The sequence below is a fragment of the Phacochoerus africanus genome, chromosome 2 (assembly GCF_016906955.1).
Source record: "Phacochoerus africanus isolate WHEZ1 chromosome 2, ROS_Pafr_v1, whole genome shotgun sequence".
Taxonomy (NCBI): domain Eukaryota; kingdom Metazoa; phylum Chordata; class Mammalia; order Artiodactyla; family Suidae; genus Phacochoerus; species Phacochoerus africanus.
This window is the reverse complement of record NC_062545.1, coordinates 178,854,251-178,876,024: the sequence shown is the minus strand read 5'-3', so window position 1 is coordinate 178,876,024 and position 21,774 is coordinate 178,854,251. Positions and strand designations below refer to the sequence as shown.

General features: G+C 35.8%; 1 pseudogene; it reads right to left on the bottom strand.

The window, feature by feature from the left end:
* Positions 1–402: 402 nt before the first annotated feature.
* Positions 403–964, bottom strand: LOC125121235 (prefoldin subunit 3-like; annotated as a pseudogene).
* Positions 965–21,774: the final 20,810 nt, after the last annotated feature.

The window sequence follows — 21,774 nt, the reverse complement described above, 5'->3', positions numbered from 1 at the left end:
TTATATATTAAAAATACATCACAAAAGATATTCTCCAACTGAAAAACATCTCTAAGCAAAAATTCTAACATCATAGGCTATAAGTACTTTTTTATTAGTGTTACATATACTGTAAGGGAAGAATTATATTGGTCATTATAAAACAGTCCCTCCCCAAAATCACTGTAACAATTAGTTTCATTACAGTTACTATGGGGAAATATAATTTAATTCAGACTTTTATATTCACATACAAAATATTTTCCCTAGTCTTCTCTTAGAAACATATTTTTGAAACTCTTTTATAAAGTTTTAATTATCATTTTGGCTGTTAAAAATAAAGTTATGTCAACTTTTAAGGATAAGCTGGGGTATTTAAAATAACATGTTTAGACAATTGAACCATATTTTTAATTGCCAGCATTATGCTTTGTTCCTGGTAGAATCATCTTCGTTTCTTCTTTTAACATCCCAATTATAAACCTTGGCCATATTGACTTCTGTGGTAGTAAATTGATCTTGAAAAAAGTCAAAGTCTTCCTCAAGAAAATCAAGATTCTTTGTGGCAGTCTTATTGATAAATTCTCTTCCAACAATGCCACCAACCACAGACACACTTTACTGATAGGAGGAACTGAAGCTTTGCAATACAGTTCATCTGCCAGTAAGAATCTGGTCTCCAGTGAATTGATGGACTCTCTTTTTTTAATCTCTGCATCTATTTTAGAAGTTCTAAAGTCTGCTTTATTTCAGGAATATGACCTTTTATCCTCCTTTGCTTTTGAGCAGGTTTGAATTCCATAAACTTATACTTCTTCTGGTACTGTTCATCCAGCTTCTTTAGTGCTGTAATTGGATTCTCACTACCAGGCTGTTTCATGAAGAAATCTACATCTTCCACCAAAACAAACCTCAGGAATCCCTAGTGGAGCTGCCACCCATTCCCTGTGGCTACTTCTCCCAAATTGTCTTTAGTGGCTACCATCTAGGGGAAACAGGCATGTGACTAATTGCCTCTGGAGCTGCCAGCCACTGGGGGACTCTTGGATATATTTTCACTTGAAAATTATGTTTTGAGGAAACCATAAGAAAAACGAAAAGATGACTTATGTAGTGGGAGAAAATAGTTGCAAATGATGCCACCAACAAGGGCTTAATTTACAAAATATATCAGCAACTTCCTAGCCACAGCAGTCAGACAAACAAAAGAAATAAAAGGTATCCAAACTGGAAAAGAAGAGGTAAAACTGTCACTGTACGCAGATGACAGGATACTATATATCTGGAATATACGTCACAAATGAAACTTCCCACAGAAGAAAATCATGGACTTGCAGAATAGACCTGTGGTTGCCAAGGGGGAGGGAGTGGGATGGATTGGGAATTTGGGGTTAATAGATGTAAACTATTGCCTTTGGAATGGATAAGCAAAGAGATCCTGCTGTAGAGCACTGGGAACTATGTCTGGTAACTTGTGATGGAGCATGATAATGTGAGAAAAAAGAATGTATACATGTATGTGTAACTGGGTCACCTTGCTGTACAGTAGAAAATAGGTAAACCAGCTATAATGGAAAAGATAAAAATCATTACAAAAGAAAAAAGAAAACCCTAAGGACTCAACACAAAAACAACTTTCACTGATCAACAAATTCAGCAAAGTAGCAGGATATAAGATTAACATTCAGAAATCAGTCATGTATCTTTATACTAACAAAGAAATATTAGAAAAGGAATAAAAAAATATAATACCTTTTAAAATTGCACCCCAAAAAATCAGATACCCGGGAATACACCTGACCAAGGACGTGAAAGACTTATATGCTGAGAACGATAAAACATTCATCAAGGAAATTAAAGAGGATTCAAAGAAATGGAAAGATATCCCATGCTCCTGGGTTCAAAAAAATAATATTGTAAAAATGGCCATGCTACTCAAAGCTATCTACAGGTTCAATGCAATCCCTATCAACTTACCCATGACATTTTTCATAGAACTAGAACAAACAATCCAAAACTTTATATGGAACCACAAAAGACCCAGAATTGCCAAAGCAATCCTGAGAACAAAAACCAAGCAGGAGGCAAAACTCTCTCAGACTCTAGGCTATATTGCAAAACCACAGTCACCAAGACAGTGTGGTACTGTTACCAAAACAGACAGACAGACCAATGGAACAGAATAGAGAACGCAGAAATAAACCCAGACACCTATGGTAAATTTATCTTTGACAAGGGAGGCAAGAACATTAAATGGGAAAAAGACAGTCTTTTCAGCAAATCTTGCTGGAAACCTGGACAGCTGCATGCAAATCAATGAAACTAGAACACACCTTCACACCATGCACAAAATAAACTCAAAATGCCTTAAAGACATAAACGTAAAACAATACGCCAGCAAACTCCTGGAAGAGAACATAGGCAGAACATTCTGTGACATCAACCTTACAAATGTTTTCTCAGGTCAGTCTCCCAAAGCAACAGAAATAAAAGCAAAAATAAACCAATGGGACCTAATCAAACTGACAAGTTTTGCACAGCAAAGGAAACCAAAAAAGAAACAATAAGACAACTTAAAGAATGGGAGAAAATAGTTTCAAATGATGCAACTGACAAGGGCTTAATCTCTAAAATATACAAATGATTTATACAACTCAACAGCAAAACTGACAGAACACTTTAAATTAGCTTTGATGGAAAAAAATCATTAAAAAAAGAAGTGAATAGAACCCAAATACAGATATAGATATAGATCTAGATATAGGTATATAGATAGAGACAACTCATAAAACTCAATAGCAAAAAAACCCACAACCCAATGGAAAGATGGACAGAAAACCTAAATAGCCATTTCTCCAAAGAAGACATACTGATGGTGAGTGGACACATAAAAAACTGTTCAACATCACTAATTAATAGAAAAATACAAATCAAAACTAAAAGGAGGTACCACCTCACACTGGTCAGAACGGCCATCATTAGTAAGTCTACCAATAATGAATGCTAGAGAGGGTGTGGAGAAAAGGGAACTCTCCTACACTGTTGGTGAGAATATTAATTGGTACAGCCATTATGGAGAACAGTATGAAGGTTCCTTGAAAAACTAAATATAGTTCTACCATATGATCCTTCAATCTTACTCTTGGGCATATATCTGAATAAGACATTCATTGAAACATGCTCCCCTATGTTCATTGTAAAACTATTCACAATAGCCAAGACATGGAAACAACTTAAATGTCCATCAACAGATGAACAGATTAAGAAGATGTGATACACACACACACACACACACACACACACACACACACACACTGGAATACTACTCAGCCATAAAAAGAACAAAATAAAGCAATGTGCAACAACATGGATGGAACTAGAGACCCTCAGACTAAGTGAAGTAAGTGAGAAAGAGAGACAAACAACAAATGATATCACTTATATCTGGAATCTAATATATCACACAAAGAAAAGAAACAAACTCATGGACATGGAGACCAGACTTGTGCTTGTCAAGGGAGGGAGAGAGGAGGAGGGAGTGGTATGGACTGGGAGTTTGGGGTTATTAGATGCAAACTATTGCATTTGGAGTGGGTAAGAAATGAGATCCTGCTCTATAGTACTGGGAACTATATCTAATCACTTGTGATGGAATGTGATGGAAGATAATGTGAAAAAAAGCATGTGTGTGTGTATATATATATATGTGTGTGTGTGTGTGTATATGTATAACTGGGTCACTTTGCTGTACAAAAGAAATTGACAGAACATTATAAATCAACTATAATAAAAAATAAAATAAAATATTGAGCCTGACCAAATTTCAGTGATTGTGTTTTTAAATACAAAATAATTGCATAGCGGCCGAAAGGGTACCCGTCGCATAATTGGAATTTGTATGTCTGGTATCCAAATGTAGATTCTATGACTAAAGTCTTAACAAAACTTCTAAGTTAGCAATAAATGAGTAAACTGGATCAACTTTCCATTTTATTTAATAACTAACATGATATAAAAAAGATGACTGTATCTTCAAGTTTTATTTATTATTTTTTATTTATTTATTTATTTATTTATTTTTGTCTTTCTTTTTAGGGCCGCACCTGTGGCATATGGAGGTTCCCAGGCTAGGGGTCAAATCGGAGATGTAGCCACTGGCCTGCGCCACAGCCACAGCAATGCAGGATCCAAGCTGTGTCTGCCACCCATACCATGGCTCACAGCAATGCCGGATCCTTAACCCATTGAGCAAGACCAGGGATCAAACCTGTGTGGATACTAGTTGGGCTCATTAACCACTGAGCCATGATGGGAACTCCCTTGAGAGTTTATTTGTTTAACTTTGATCATATATTGTTCATCTTACGGCTCTTTTCCCTTTCTGATTTCCCTCCCTGGATAGATCCCTAAGTGATCAGAACTGATCTGAAAGTGGAGAGAACTCCATCAAAATATCATAACTTATGTACATTTCTGAGGAAACTTGCATAACTGAGAACTATCAAACAGATTAAATTATCTTGATCTCCCAGGTAATTTGCTGTTGAGATAAAACATAAAACATTAAATTCCTGGTCAAAATAATATAGCTTCATTCAAAAGCACTGACTAATTTTTAGGAAGAACATAAGAGCCTCCAAAATTCTCAAGTGGCATGATGACACATTTAAAACAAAAACCAAAATAGAATTCATTTGTTAATAGTAATGCACAGGTTTATAATTTTCCTCTATTCAAGAGAGACATTAAGACTAATTCAAATGACATTTATATTTTTAAAGACAGAATAAGTGTATTTCCATGCTAACTTCATTGGCTTTAATAATGGTTATAACATCTCTTTTCTTTATCTAGAAAACAGGGATTTTCTGTATCTGGATACAATTGAATCTTGAATATAATTTCTGTGTTAAAAACTCTTAATAATTTTCTCTATGCAAAATGGACTTTGGATATAATTATCCAAATACGTGAAATCCTCATGACACTTTCTTTCAGTTATGTTCATATTTCAGAGACACATTCTTGGAGGCTTAGTCAGGGAACTTCAACTTCATACTTCTCTATGAATAGGTATTCATTCATTCGATAAGCAATGTTTGATCTTCTTCTCTGTATCAAGGGATGCAATAGCCACTATTTTTTTTGGGGGGGGGGGAATACTGTCAGCTCAGAGTTACTTCTCAGTCAAAATTTTTCAGATAAATCACAAGAGAATGAAAATGTTTTGAACAGTAAATGCTAAAGTGCACAAGAACTGCCTGGAGGAACCACAGATGACTTTATTTAACAGGTAACATTTGATGTGATAGATATGATGGAATTTGCCAGGTGGGGAGTCCGGCACCTTCTAGACTGAAGAAATAACATTTTAATGACAAAATGTGGATTCTCTATGTCAGGCTTCACGCCTCTGTATTTTTGCACTTATGTACCTTTCGTTAGCTAATTTGTCTGGCATTTTTCTCTTTCTATTTCAAAGCTTACCTGTATTATTCTTGGGTTTCTACCCCAACCTCCACCTCTCTGGCTGCATCATAAAACTTGTTTGATAGCTTTACTGCAGTTCTTATCACATGTAACTAGTGTTGGGTATTTATTCTCATACTATAACACTTGTCTCTATTAATTAAGTACCTAAGATAGAGCTTGAGTTATAGGAGAAACTTGGTCTCTATGTGTAGAAAAAAGATGGGAAATGGGTGTCCCCTGGATAGATACAGGGTAAACCTAGAAGAGAAAATCTTTCTCTAAAGCAAGTGTAAAAAGTTCAGTATCCATTCACTTTAAATAAGAAAGAAAGTAGTACCCAAACTGTCCCACACAATGCTCTTTTTTTTCTCAATTAGAAGGCACATTCATTGCCTTAATGTAAAAGGGACATGAGCTGAGGCAGTGGAATAATGAATGGCAGAGTGAGAACTGCTGAGCAGAAACTCATGTTTAGCTCAAGTAGGAAACATCAATTACCTGTAATACTCTTCTACATGATTAGATATTTTACTCTATTAATGCGTGATAATCAACTCATCCAAATAGTTAATGAGAGCTTATATGTTAATAAAATATTTTACAGAGTATATCAGTTATATATTACATAAATATTTTTTAAAAATTTGGTGCCTTAAAAACATAAGCACTCAATTTCCCACAATTTCTGTAGGGTCAGGAAGTGGGACTGACCTAGCTGAGTGACCCTGGTTCAGCTCGCTCATGTTTGGGCTGGAGGAATCATTTTCAGGATGGCTCAACCTATGTAGCATTGCCAAGAGGCTCAGTTCCTCACCACCTGCTCCACTCTCCTCAGAGAACTTGATTGTCCTCCCAACAGGGCAATTAATCCCCCCAGGGTGGGCTAGGGGAGAGAGGGAGAGAGGAAGAGGGAGGGAAGGCGGGAGAAAGAGAGAAAGCAGGACTCTGCAGTTTCTTTTATGATCTGATCTAATAAATCATAAACCATCATTTCCACTTTAAAGAAATTATTGGAACCGAGTTATTAAAGCCTGTTCACACTCAAAAATATTTTTCATACTTTTGAATGAAAGTGCCACAATTTTGCAAGCATATTTTCAATCACTACACAAGGCAGAAAGCTTTACCATTACAGAGATCATATTCTACTTCAGTACGGTGAAAAATCAAGAAATGAACTCTATAAACAAGGTAATTTCAGACTGTTTTAAGTCTTGTGAAAGCAGTGAACAAGTGTCTGTGATATTGGGGATCTAGGAGATGTGAGTACTAAACAGATTGAAACCTAAAACCAAGTTCCTCTGCCAAGTTTATGGTTAACCTCTCTATCCAGACATTATTTCCTTTCCTGTCCAATACCTGTTGTCCTCTGCAATAAAACTTTCTCTGCTCCAAATTCTGATGTTTCAGTTTGTTTGGCCTCTCTATGTGTCTGGCACACAAACTTGGGTTCAGTAACAAGACTGGATATCGGCAGACTATTCTGTGAAGGTCAAGTATGACTAAGAGATGAGGAGAGAGAGAAGCCACATGAAAGACCTGTGAAAGAACTTTCCAGAGAAAGAAGCTTTCCCATCCAAGGAATGGCAGAAGTGAGTTAGGCAGTTTGAGGAACAGAACAAAAGCCATACTAGTGAACATGGTAAATGACTCCAGTTAGGGCAGAAGAGGTAGGAAAAGACAAGATACTACAGATCTTTTTTGTTTTTGCTGCTGAGGATGGGAATCTTGATTTGATTATTCAATGAGAGAACATTGAAGAGTTTACATAGGAGGGTAAAATGATTGATATTTTAAAAAACCAAAGTAGGAGGAAAAATCACATAAATCTATAAAACTCCATTTAGAATAAAGTGAAAACATTTCTATAGAATTATGTGCAAAGTACAGTGGTATGCATCATCTCACTTGTGTTTTAGCTCGAGAAAGAGGAAAAGTGGTCAAGGAAGATACAGTAACTGTAAATATATTGAATCATCAAAAAGTATGGGATAGCTGTTCATTATGCATGCACTGTTTTAATGTGGATCATATTTAAAACAAATTTGTTCAATAAAGGTCTCATATTTATCTTCTTGGATATTTAATCATATATCTAACTCTATAACTTGCTACTTTGATATATTATGTTCACATCCAATAAGAATATCTAAAATCATAGCAGCCATAATAATTGTCCTTTTCTTACATGTACAGAATTATACACTAAGTTTTAGCAAGAATTAAAACTCATGTACCCACAATCTTGAAAAATCTCAGAAAGCATGTTCCAAGGGCAAATTTGACACCTTAGAAATATCAAGCATATGTGTTAATTCTGGAATTTAGAGCTGCAAGCTATAATAAAAGCAAACATGCGAAAATGCAAAGTGTAAATGCAACATACATATGCAACTTTCTTTTTTTTTTTGGCTAAAAGTGAGGCTTCTGGAAGTTCTGTGGTGGGACTGAACTTGTGCCACAGCTGCAACCAGACACAGCAGTGACAATACCAGATCCTCGACCTGCTGTACCACCAAGGAATGCCCATGTGTAAATTTTTGTTTGTTTTGCTTTAGTTTTCATGGGCCTCCTGCAGCATATCTAAATTCCTAAGCTAGGGGGTGAATCAGAGCTACAGCTGCTAGCCACAGCCACAGTCACAGCCACAGCAATGCAAGATCTGAGCAGCATCTCGACCTATACCATAGGTCACTGCAATGCCAGATTCTTAACCAACTGAGCAAGGCCAGGGATTGAAGCTGTATCCTCATGGTACCTAGTCAAGTTCATTACCTCTGAGTAGTGATGGGAACTCCCTCCCACATGCAACTTTTAAAAAATATTTTGAAACAATAATGGAGCCCTGTCTCACTATCAACTTGGAAATTCTTTTTTTCTTCCTTCTTTCTTTCCCTCACCCTGTTTCTCCCTCCCTACACCCCTCCCTTCCTTCCCTCTCTCCTTCTTTCCTTTTCTCCTTCCCTCCTTTTCATCTTTTTTTTTGCTTATTTCCTCACCCTTTCATTCTTTCATTTCCTTGTCTCCATCTTATTCCAAAATGCATTTAAGGTAGATTTCAAAAGTTCATTTAAAATATGAAAATATGGAGTTCCCGACGTGGCTCAGTGGTTAACAAATCCGAGTAGGAACCGTGATGTTGTTGGTTTGATCCCTGGCCTCACTCAGTGGGTTAAGGATCTGGTGAGCTGTGGTGTAGGTCCCAGATGCAGCTCGGATCCTGCATTGCTGTGGCTCTGGCGTAGGCTGGTTGCTACAGCTCTGATTAGACCCCTAGCCTGGGAACTTCCATATGCCATGTGTGCAGTTCTAGAAAAGGCAAAAAGATTAAAAGAAATACATGAAAACATTTCAAAAGAAGTAATTTAACATAGATTTCCCACTCAATAAATGTTTATTTGGGAACTATCTTCTTCCAGGTGTTTTGCTAGTTGACTGGTGCTAACATAGTGAACAGAATTGAACAGATTGCTTATAAACACTGCAGGCTAGTGGCAGAACAAAAATTAGTTAATCATCCTAATTAATGTCTAATATCATATGGATATAATGGTTCTTAAGGCAAGGGACCATGTGTGTGACAGTATATAAGAAAGGAATATGAGCATTCTCATAGGTTATTGGCTTTATTGTAGAGAAAACACTTAAACTAAGATGTAAAAAAGACTGATATATTAGGTGAAGAGAGATGGTAACAGTATATGAGCAGACTCATAGGTTATTGGCTTTATTGCAAAGGAAATACTCTAAGATGTGAAAAGACTAAGATATAGTAGGTCAAGAGAGATGGTAACAATAGCTCCCAGTCAGTGATACAAACCCTGTGCTACTGGAAGAGATGAGTTGGGGGTTGAGGGATGGATTACAAGGGAAAAACAAGAATAATTTGAGGAATTAAAGAACACTACAGGCAGATTAGAGAGGAAAATACACCATTTTATGGGATAAGTCTGGAGTGACTGCACAAAAACACCTTTAGGAATATTGGGGGGGGGGGTCTTGCTCATTATTTTCCTTTATTTAAAGTGCTGGGAGTTTCTGTTGTGGCACAACAGAAAGGAATCCAACTAAAATTCATGAGGATGCAGGTTTGACCCCCAGCCTCATTTGGTGGGTCAAAGATCAAGTGCTGCTGTCAGCTGTGATGGAAGTTGCAGATGAGGCTCAGACCCTGAGTTGCTGTAGCTGTGGCTGTGGCTGCAGCTACACCTTGGATTCAGTCCCTAGCTTGGGAATTTCCATATGCCACAGTGCGGCCATAAAAAGCAAAAAAAAAAAAAAAAGTGCTAAAACATACACACAAGTATATGAAAGCCTGACTTTATAGCTAAATGAATAATAGGGGAGCACAGCTTGAACCAGATCTCTGCTTGTTGCAATTAAATATGCCCTGGTACATCAGAATGTGAACTGATTTAAAAATAGGATTATTACAGATATAGCTAGTTAAAAATGTAGTACAGAAATAAGGTAGGCTCTTAATCCACTATTATTGGGAGATCTTATTAACAACAACAAAAGATAGAGACAAAGAGAAGAAAATGGCATATGGAGACACAGAGACACATAGAAAGAACGTCATCCGAGGCAGAGATTGGATGGAGCTACAACCACAGAGCTCCAAAAATCAATGACCACTACTAGAAGTTAGAAAGAAGTGACAAGGAATTCTCTTGTACAGGACTAAAGAGTATGGCCTTGCCAATACCTTGATTCCAGCGTTCTAGCCTCCAGAACTTTGAGGCAATACATTTCTGTTATTTTAAACCACACATATTGTGGTCTTTTTACAACAGCCCTAGGAAAGTAATACGCTGCACTTGCCTGTCAAGTCTCCACCTTGGGATTCCCCTTGAGGGGAGACTTACATGTTTCATTTGTGGGACAAAGAAAGTGTGCAGAAAATATACATTCTATGTCTCTTTTTATGTGTTTCCAATCAGATAAATACGCCATCCTTGGTGAAGAGCGAGGGAAGGAGAATGAAGGAAGCTTAGAAACCATCTTCTCATCTGCCAAGAGGTTGGACGTTTCTCTTTTATGGCTTCAGCTACTAATGAAGAGAGGCTGGAAATAGTTTCTCTTTGGCCTTGTAATCCTGAAGGATTTCGTGGTTTTATATAAGGCAATTAGAGAAATTTGAATATTTGTGTGTGTGTATGTTTTGTCTTGTTTTGTTTTGGCAGAAGTTATAATGCAGAAGCACACAATTAAATTTTCAATTTGAAAAGATTATTTGCCAGCAGTGATCTGAATGCATTAGAGAGAACCCAGAGGGAACATGGATAACTCTCAGAGCTTTAAAAAAGAGCTGCTAAGAACTTGTCCTAAGATGATTTTACTGGAAATGAAATAGTTTAAGAGAGATTTAAATGTGAAAACCTTCACAATTTGATCACAGATTGAATATGAGACTAGATGGGAGGTGTGAGATATGGTAAACCAGTAAGTGTGGAAATTTCAGCAAAAAAAGAAAATTAAACGTGGTAAAAACAACAAAAAAGCAAAACAACAAAAACAGGAAACAGAATGAGATTAATTACACATAGATTGCATGGCCCATGACTTTTGCTAGATATGAGCTATATTATTACCTCTGAGGTTTCTAGAAAACCACACAAAGAAGGAACTACATAATTTCTTATAAAGTGAATCACTTGTTTAAAAGAAGCATAAAAATTGCTGATACCGAGACCCTAACATTTTCACCACGGTTCTCTATAAAAAGAATGCTTTATACTTCAATAAATAACCTCCTCACTAAAACTTTAGCTTCATCAGCAAGAAGCTTAGGCTCAGTTCAAAAGAAGGATAAAACCTTAAACTATGACAACGTGTAATTTCTTTGGTAATGTTCTAGAAATCCCACAAAAGCATTTACTCTCTTAATGAAGTGTTCAGTTGCTGTAGATTGGAAGTGATAGTTCTGACAAGAGAATGGAATATAACTCTACTGTGTAGTTAAGGGACTTACCAGACAGCTGAGCTGGATATAACACTGACATTCATTTATGAAAGTTGAGATGTGTAACAAGAATAGTGTTTTAGTAGAAGAATGTCCTACCACTGTTCAGAAAGTTTCTAAAATAACATTCTTGTCTGATGAAAGATCATAGTTTAAAAAAAAAAAAAAGTGGTTCTTCTTCATGATAGAGACAGACAGAAAATGATGGAGGCCTGGAGGTTCTATGTATGGTAAAACCATATAAATAAATAAGGCAACTTTTGTATAAATTTTTTTTAAAAAGTAATTATCAGGAAAAGTGGCTAATAATGTAGTCATGACTTCCTTGAAAAAGTACAAATATAACTAATATTTTTGATGGTTTGAATTATTAACCGAATCTAGATATATAATTATTTTCCAAGAAGAATCTTATTTTCTGGTAATGAAATGAGAAACTGCATAATTTGCTTTACAACGCATATGGCTCTGTTTCATTGAGTAACATCCCTGTTAGTTGCATGGATTTGGTTTGTTTTATTCTAATGCTTATTACAAATTTATAGTACTGTAATATCTATTAAAGTAGACAAATATATTTTCAAAACTCCCTAAATATATTTTCAAAACTCCCTATATAAGAAATTTGGATGTGTCACATACATTTCTTTCAGTTGTAACTAAAGACTCATGTAAGAGTAGGTTAAATAAAAGATCATTGTTTTTTCATATAGTGAAGTCCAGAGGAAAGGTCATTCCACAGTAAGTTCTTTCAGGGCTCAATGGTGTTCTAGCACTTTCCATCTTTCTTTCTTGCCATATTCAGCCAGTCCTACCAGTGAGGTCTCTGTAAACGCAGAAAGATTTCCACAATTCCAGGCATCACATGAGAAGCAGCATCATCCAATACTGTACTGAGCTTTTTATTTTTCTCATCTGTCTCTTTTGTCTAACAAGGAAAATGTCTCTAAGAAGCAAGATTTCTTTCATCTCATTGGTTATGAGTACGACACTTATGTATGCTTAAACCAATCAATAGCTAGAGTAATAAGACTTTTATGATTGGCTTAGAACATTCATCATTCATTCCAGGGCCTTGAGGTAAGTTAGGGTTATAACCATATCTTCTGAGATCCAGATTGCCTGTCAGAATACTACCCAAATGAAATTAATGTCTTTCCAGTGAGAAATAATAGTGGCAGACAGAGTGCCTATTGGGTAGGCAACAAGAATGGCTGTCACAATGCATGAAAGCATTCATTATAAGATATGAGACAGAATGACATATTGAGGATTTCATGTACGTTTTATTTTATGTGTTTCCATGGTAGGGGGAAGAATTAATCCATGATTGCTGGCTTGAAGAGAGGAAGAGACTGAATCCTAAGGAGGGAATAAATAGATGAACTATTATTCTAGGAGAGTAGCCAGGCACTTGAAAAAAAAAAAAAACTAAACAAGCTCTCCGTGATTGCTATTGTTGTTGCTATTGTTTTGCAATAAGGAAATAGGTTTCTTGATGATAGGAGGTCAAACTCCAATGTGAAGGGGCAGAATGCACTCTTTGTGTTTCCAGGAGTTGTTAGAAGTTGCCAAAACCCTAAAATGAATCCTGAAAGATTAAGGAAAAGGACAAGGGAAAGGACAAGATTTCATTAAGGCTTGACCTCTGCGACTTTTAAGTTCTCCAGGATGTAAAACCCTTAAAGAGAAGTGGTTCCAGTCTAACTTGCTTTATATTAAATGATTTATTTTCATAAAAATTCACTCAAAATTATTGCATAATACACATTGTTGAGATATGTGCTGGCATGGTGTAATTACTAATAGCTCATTTTTTTTCTCTTAAAATCATCCCAATTTGGGAAATAAATTTTACGGTCACCTAATAAAAACACGGAAGATATTCAGATGCCTGGTAACTAAAACCAAGACAACTATTTGCTGTGCTGTCAGTCAAAAATTTAGCTTAGGTCAAACAAATTCTGTACCCTAACAAAAGACTGAACGAGAGTCATGAGTGTCTTGTAGTCTGCTCCACTGGGCAGAAAGGAAGTTGAGGGCAAGCCATCATAGTCTTTTTCCTTTGATAATGCCACTTACTATGGATTAGACAAGGATACTAATCATTAGTGCCTCTCATGGACCAGATCCTTCCTTCCATCACTTAGGAGTAAGATGTCCTCAGGTAGGTTTCATATTCCATTCTCTTGACAATCTCATCAAACTTGGGATCTATAACTCTAATCTGTGGTAATTTGATTTATGTACTGAATAACATTTCTCTGTTGAGCTTCAATCTGGATAACAAAATGCTATGGAATCTAAATAACCAATTTACTATTGGATCTCTCAACCTGGATATCTTTTATTAAATCATTCATTCTGGTTGTTAGAAGAAATCAATTTCTTTCAATTGTACCACAGTGCTCCCACATTTTGCGGCCACTATCTTTTAGAATATGCAAATAATTGTATTTTTCTCCACCTTTGAAAATCATTCTGGTGGCAATTTAGAATTTAGATTATTAGGTATTTCCAGTATGATAGAATCTGTCTTCTCTGAAACAGAAGGGTTATCTGCCAAAGAGTAAATAAGGTTAAGAGTTGGTTAAAAGGCTTAAACAAAGTGGCATGTGTTTGGAAAAACTGGTGACAAAAGTGGGAGAGTGAATTGATCAAAAATAAGTAAAAGAATTTCAGAAGAGAACCAGTTCTGTTATAAATTTAGTGATAATAAACTAACTATTTTGCAAATACTTTTTTTCTAGCAACATTACTCTTCCTGGAGTAGAAGCGATCCAGAGAGATCATGATATAGATTTTAAGTGAGTTGTTTTCAAGCAAATATGATGGAATCAGGAGACGGGACTTTGAGAGAATTAACAGAAAGAGTAATTTAAGTGATTCATAGTATTGGGCTCTGGAGAAGGTAGTTTGTTCAAAAGAAGAAGAAAGACTAAACCTGAATATGGGGAGGAATCAAAGACATTGTTCCGAATAAGTTGATGGGTATGAGAAAATTGGACTGAGAGGAGACTGTTGTTAGTTATCAGAATATGGACATGAAAAAAATAAAATAACAGATCTAAGAAAATCACTGAAGAGTGGGGATAAACTTTATTATTATTTGCTGTGTTGACAGAACTAAGATTGTTCTTAACTTGCGATCTTAGTTAGATGGACTTTAGGATGTGCGTTTTTCTGGGGGGAGTCCATAGCTATTATCAGGTTTTCAAATAATTTGTAAACCCCCAAATATTAAGGCCAAATTAGATTTGAGACATATCCACACTTAATGAAAATGTTATTTCCACATTCTTTGTGGTTTCTCTATACATATGGGCTGTAATTATCTTACTTCCTGCCTGTGACTTATTACCTGCTCCAGCTTATCAGCCCTCCTTAGTTGATTTCAGAAAGTAATTTTGAGCAGGGTCCAGGACATATTTGCTTTGCTCTTTTCTCTTTGATAGTCAATTTTATTTTTCTAGGAAACTGTCAGTAGCCTTGATAGAGAAGAATATCAAGTTCCTTTGATATTCCCATAAATTTAGTGGGAGAGAAAATAAGTTTATTTATGTAATAATACTTGATCAGAAACTACTGAGATATATTTATTGAAAATGGATCTGAATTTTTAAACTTCTCATATTATCCTTTAATTATTTAAATTAATTGCTCAAAAAGTTGATCCTGAAGTTAGATGTTTACAATAAGACAATACAGGAAGAAATAATTAATTAGAATTTTCCTAGAGATATATCCTCTTAGTTTGATTCAAGGAATACTTAAAGGCATTTCCTTTAGGTCTGAAAAGATGATTTTATATTTTACTAGTTCACTGGATAATAGATGAATATGGAACCTAGAGGAACATAGAGTTACTTGAAAATACCCGAGATATATTTTATTGTGTACCTTTGCAGAAGAAGAAATTTAGGATGAATTTGGATTTCTTAAGCTGTTTTATAATGAGAGGGAAATGATTCTTATGAAAGGGAAAGTAGTGATCATTTGTAAGCTGGAAATGAAACATTTAGAAAGCTTACCTTTTGTAATAAAAATATAATACTAAAATTGACAGTTGATAGATTTTACAAATACCTTGGTGTATGAAAATCCATCAGGAAAATGACAAAATGATAAAATAGAAGGTTGCACAGGAATATTAGTGAAGATTGAAACTTGTGCTAAAAAAGCTATCCTACTGCTGAGAACATCATTAGAGCTATTAACCAACCAGTATGCAATGCCAAACCCACATACTTATAGTGACTGATTAGAAAGTAACTGAATTTACACTTTGTGCACTGGGCCAAAAGAACAGAAACAATATAAACTTGCTACAGTTACCAAGTTTTTTTTTTTTAATGTATCAAGGAAACTTGTATATTTGATGCAATGAAAAAGTGAAATGTCTTTTCAAAAACAATTTCACTAAGATTTATAAGGAAGAAGAAATAAATAGGAACAAAGATTGCTGATGGAGGAAGATACATGACAACCTTATACATTTTATTACCTATCTTTACCTTTATTATAATACCTAAAATTACTAGTCATGATTTGAAACAGTGTATATACATTAATCATCACCTCAACTCCAAAAGTATTACTGGTTTGCTCATTTTATGAATAAGGAACAAGAGGCAAAGAACAGACAATTAACTTTCCCAGTGGCAGATGGTCAGTAAATGGTAGAACAAGGATGTGACACCAATCTAATTGCAGGACAGATGTTTTTAACCACTCTACAATAATGTGCCTGATCACTGCCTATACAAAATAGAAACTTATTCTACAAATATACTCTCCTAATCAAAGAAATTGAGGAAGGTAGCAAGTACAACATTCAAATTTTATTACTGATAGTTTTTGGTGCTTTTTTATCAAATCCTTTCAAAGGATATAGGAAAAATGTGTATGTAAGAAATGCAATTTTTTATAAAATGTTAAATTCTTAAAGAAATTCTTAAAATTCTTTTAAAAATGTTAAATTTTTATAAAGAGTTATAAACATCAGAATAGAGCAAGTAGTAAGATATTTACAAAGAAGTAGGATGCTTTCAAAGTTACATTAAATAATCCAAGACAAGATTCTGAATTAAACCTATTTTGCCACTTAAAAGCTATAGGAGCTCAGATGAGCATATAGCTTTGATAATCTTATTCATTAAATAAGAACAACAAATTACTCTATTTAACAGGGTTATTTTGACAACTCCATGAATTAATGTATATTGAATGCTTAGTGAAGTATCTAACAAATAATAAGTAAAGAAACCACCACATTTAACAACAAACAATAAAATAGATGGTTATTTTATTTTTTCTATTTTAGTCAAACACAGAAATGCAAATAATTAGAAGTTCATTTTTGAGGAAAAAATGTGTTTTAAAATAATATACCACCTTCACTCATTTTTTTTCTTTCTTTTTTTTTTCCATGCACCTGCTGCATATGGAAGTTCTAGGGATGGAACTGGAGCTTCAGCTGCTGCCCTACACCATAGCTCACAGCAACAGCAGATTCTTAACCCACTGAGCAAGGCCAGGGATGGAACCTGCATCCTCATGGATACTAGTCAGGTTCATTACCAATGAGCTGTGATGGGAACTCAACTTTCACTGAATTTTTTAATCATTTATCCCTTTTAACATTAAAAATGAGTCATTTAGGTATAATGAAATGTCAAAATGGAAAGAACTCTGTTACAATATTACTGATATGCACAAAACACACAACAAATCAGTTTATTGTATTAGACTTGAGAATTTTTGTAGCAAAAGAATAATTTTTGTACCAAAAAGAAATTTTAATTTAATACTTAACTCTTAATTGAATGATTATCTCAGTTCACAGCATAGGTAAGTAGACCTTACCGAATTATTCTACAAATTGTTCTACAATACATACTTTAATACACGGACTTGAATGTCAATTAATATTTCCCCAAGCTACCCTATTGGGGCTCAGCAGGTTCAGAACCTGAGTAGTATTCATGAGGATGCAGGTTCCATCCCTGGCCTTGCTCAGTGGGTTAGGGATCTGGTGCTACTTGTGGCTGTAGCATAGGCCGGCAGCTGCAGCTCAAATTTGACCCCTACCTTGGGAATTTCCATATGCTGCAGATGCGGCCCTAAGCAGCAAAAACAAACAAATGAAAAAAAAAACCCACAAATTTCCCCAAGCTAAGATTTCTCTATAGGCACTATGCTTATTTTAAGAGTATTTCAATTTTTATATACTGACAAAAAATGACGTTAAGTAATCTATGTTTACCTTTACAAGTGTAAATACTTGTCTTTGACTTCCACTAAAATATTTAAATTTTTATCAAATATTAGCTTGAAAAAACTCTGTATAAAAATGGCCTATATAGAAAATGTCTTCTACCATATACTTAAATGTAATTGCTGGAGATGGGATTAAGAGAGTGGAATAGAAGGACTGGAGCTCAATTTCTCTCCTAAAAACAACAAAATGTGCAACTAAAGGCTGAACAATCTTCACCCAAATGGACCAGAAACCTTAAAAAAGATACCCCACTCCAGAAGAAAAAGAAGAGGCCACATCAAGAGGTAGGAAGGGTGATTTCACAATATAAACAACCTGATACCTCCCAGGTGGGAAGCCCCACAGACTGGAAATTAACTGGTCCACAGAGAATCACCTACAGGAGTGAGAGTTCTGAGGCCCACATCAAACTCTCACGTGTGGGGATCTGGCACAGGGAGAAAGAGCCGCTGAAGCATCTGGCATTGAAGGCCAGTGGGGCTTGTGCACAGGAGCTCCACAGAACTGGGGGAAATAGAGACCCCATTCTTAAAAGGCACACACAGACTTTCACATGCACTGGGTCCCAGGGCAAAGCAAAGTTTCCATAGGAATCTGGGTCAAACCTGACTGCAGTTCTTGGAGGACATCCTGAGAAAACAGGGGTGAATGTGGCTTGTTGTGCGGGAAGGACATTGAAAGCAAAGCTCTTGGGAATATTCAGCAGCCATGCCTTTCTCGGAGAAGGCCATTTTGGGAAAATCTGGCCCCACCCTTCAGTCAGCACTGAGAAGTCCCAGGGCAAACAACAATCCAGGTGGGATCACAACCTCACCCCTCAGTAAACAGGCTACCTAAAGACCCCTCGGGCACACAGCTGCCTCTAATCCCATCCAGAGACTAAGCCCCACTCACCAGAGTGATTAGAATCAGCTCCACCTACCAGTGGGCAGTCATCAGCCCCTCCCATCAGGAAGCCTACAGAAAGCCCCCATACCAACTTCATCCACAAGGGGGTGGACACCAACAGTAACAGAGGCTACAACTCCATTATCTGTAAAAAGGTCACCACACCAAAAACCTATAGAAATGAAAAGACAGAGAACTATAACTCAGATGAGGGAGAAAGGAAAAACCCCAGAAAATCAGTTAAGTGATGAGGTGATTCTCAGCCTCTAGGAAAAAGACTTTAAATTGTTGATGCTGAAGATGATGCAAAGACATTGGAAATAGACTAGAGGCAAAGATGGATAACTCACAGGAAACACTGAGCAAAGAGATACAAAATATAAAATTTAAACAAGATGAGATGCAAAATACAATAACTGAAATAAAAAAAATTCACTAGAAGCAGCTAACAGCAGAATACAGGAGGCAGAAGAACGAAGAAGTGAAGTGGAGGACAGATTAGTAGAAATTATGGATGAGGAAAAGAAAAGAGAAAAAAGATTGAAAACAAATGAAGGGAGTCTCAGAGAACTCTGGGACAATGTTAAATGCTCCAACATCCATATTATAGGGGTGCCAGAAGGAGAAGAGAGAGAGAAGAGGACAGAAAAAATGTTCAAAGAGATAATAGCCAAAAACTTCCCTAACATGGGAAAGGAACCACTCACTCAAATCCAGGAAGCACAATGAGTACCATATAAAATAAACCCAAAGAGGAATACACTGAGACACATATTAATCAAACTGACCAGAATGAAAGACAAAGGGAAAATCCTGAAAGCAGCTAGGGAAAAGAAACAATTAACATACAAGGGAACCCCAATAAGGTTATCAGCACATTTTTCAGCAGAAACTCTGCAGGCCAGAAGGGAGTAGCATGATATACTTCACGTGATGAAAGGAAATAACCTCCAACCAAGATTACTCTACCCAGCAAGGCTCTCATTCAGATTTGAAGAAGAAATCAAAATTTTCACAGAAAAGCAAAAGCTGAGAGAATTCAGCAACACTAAACCAGCCTTACAACAAATACTAAAGGAACTTCTCCAGGCAGAAAAGATAAGAAAGCAACAGGAAACAAAAATTCCATAAATGACAAGGCTCACCAGTAAAGGTATGTATACAGTAAAGATACTAAATCGCCCATGCACAATTATGCCACCAAAATCAGAAATCATGAGAAGAGGTGGGTACAAATGCAGGACACTGGAGATGAACTTGCAATTAAGAGAACAACAACTTAAAACAATCTCATATACATATAGACTCATATCAAAAATTCAGAATAACTGTAAACCAAAAATCTACAATTGATACACAAACAAATAAGAAAAATCAATTCAAATACAACACTAAAGATAGTCATCAAACCAGAAGAGAGGAGAACAAGAGAAGAATGAAAGAAAAAAAGAGCAAATCCAAAGCAATTAACAAAATGGCAATAAGAATATACATATCAATAATTACCTTAAATGTTAATGGACTAAATGCCCCAACCAAAAGACATAGACTGCCTGAATGGATACAAAAACAAGACCCATATATATGCTGTCGTCAAGAGATCCACTTCACTTCTAGGGACACATACAAATTGAAAGTGAGAATGGAAGGAAATATTCCATGTGAATGGGAATCAAAAGAAAGCTGGAGTAGCAATACTCATAGCATACAAAATAGACTTTAAAATGAAGAATATTTTAAGGAACAAGGAAGGACACTACCTAATGATCAAAGGATCAATCCAAGAAGAAGATGTAACAATTTTAAATATCTACACACCCCACATAGGATCACCACAATATATAAGGCAACTGCTAACAACCTTAAAAGGACAAATCAACAATAACACAATAATAGTGGGGGACTTTAACACCCCACTTACAACAATGGACAGATAAACCAGACAGAAAATCAATAAGGAAACACAGGCCCTGAATCAAGCATTAGATTAGATGGACTTAAAAGATATTTATAGGACATTCCATCCAAAAGCAACAGAATACACATTCTTCTCAAGTGCACATGGAATATTCTCTAAGATTGATCACATCCTGGGCTACAAATCAAACCTTGGTAACTTCAAGAAAATTGAAATCATATCAAGCATCTTCTCCAACCACAATGCTATATGACTGGAAATCAACAACAACAAAAAAATCTGCAAAAAACACAAACACGTGGAGACTAAACCACATGCTGCTAAACAACCAATGGATCACTGAAGAAATCAAAGAGGAAATTAAAAAATACCTAGAAGCAAAAGACAACAAAGATATGACACTCCAAAACCTATGGGATGCAGCAAAAGCCATTCTAAGAGGAAAGTTTATAGCAATACAAGCCCACCTCAGGAAACAAGAAAAAGCTCAAATAAACAAGCTAACTTTACAGCTAAAGCAGCTTGAGAGAGAACAGACAAGACCTAAAGTTAGCAGAAGGAAAGAAATCATAAAGATCAGAGCAGAAATCAAAGAAATAGAAATGAAGAAAATCATAGAAAAGATCAATGAAACGAATAGCTGGTTCTTTGAAAAGATCAGCACAATTGATAAACCCCTAGCCAGCCTTATCAAGAAAAAAAGAGAAAGGACTCAAATCAATAAAATTAGAAATGAAAAAGGAGAAGTAACAACGGACATCACAGAAATACAAAGGATCATGAGACTACTACATGCAACTATACGCAAATAAAACGGAAAACCTAGAAGAAACAGACCAATTCTTAGAAAGGTACAATCTTCCAAGACTAAAGCAAGATGAAATAGAAAAGATGAACAGACCAATCACAAGAACTGAAATTGAAACTGTGATTTAAAAACTTCCAACAAACAAAAGTCCAGGACCAGATGGCTTCACAGGCAAATTCTATCAAACATTTAGAGAAGAGTTAACATCTATTCTTCTGAAGCTATTCAAAAAAATTGCAGAGGAAGGGATACTCCCAAACTCATTCTATGAGGCCACCATCACCCTGCCACCAAAACCAGACAAAGATACCACCAAAAAAGAAAACTACAGGCCAATTTCACTGATGAACATAGATGCAAAAATCCTCAACAAAATACTAGAAAACTGCAATCCGACAACACATTAAAAGGATTGTACATCATGATTAAGTGGGATTTATCCCAGGGATGCAAGGTTTCTTCAA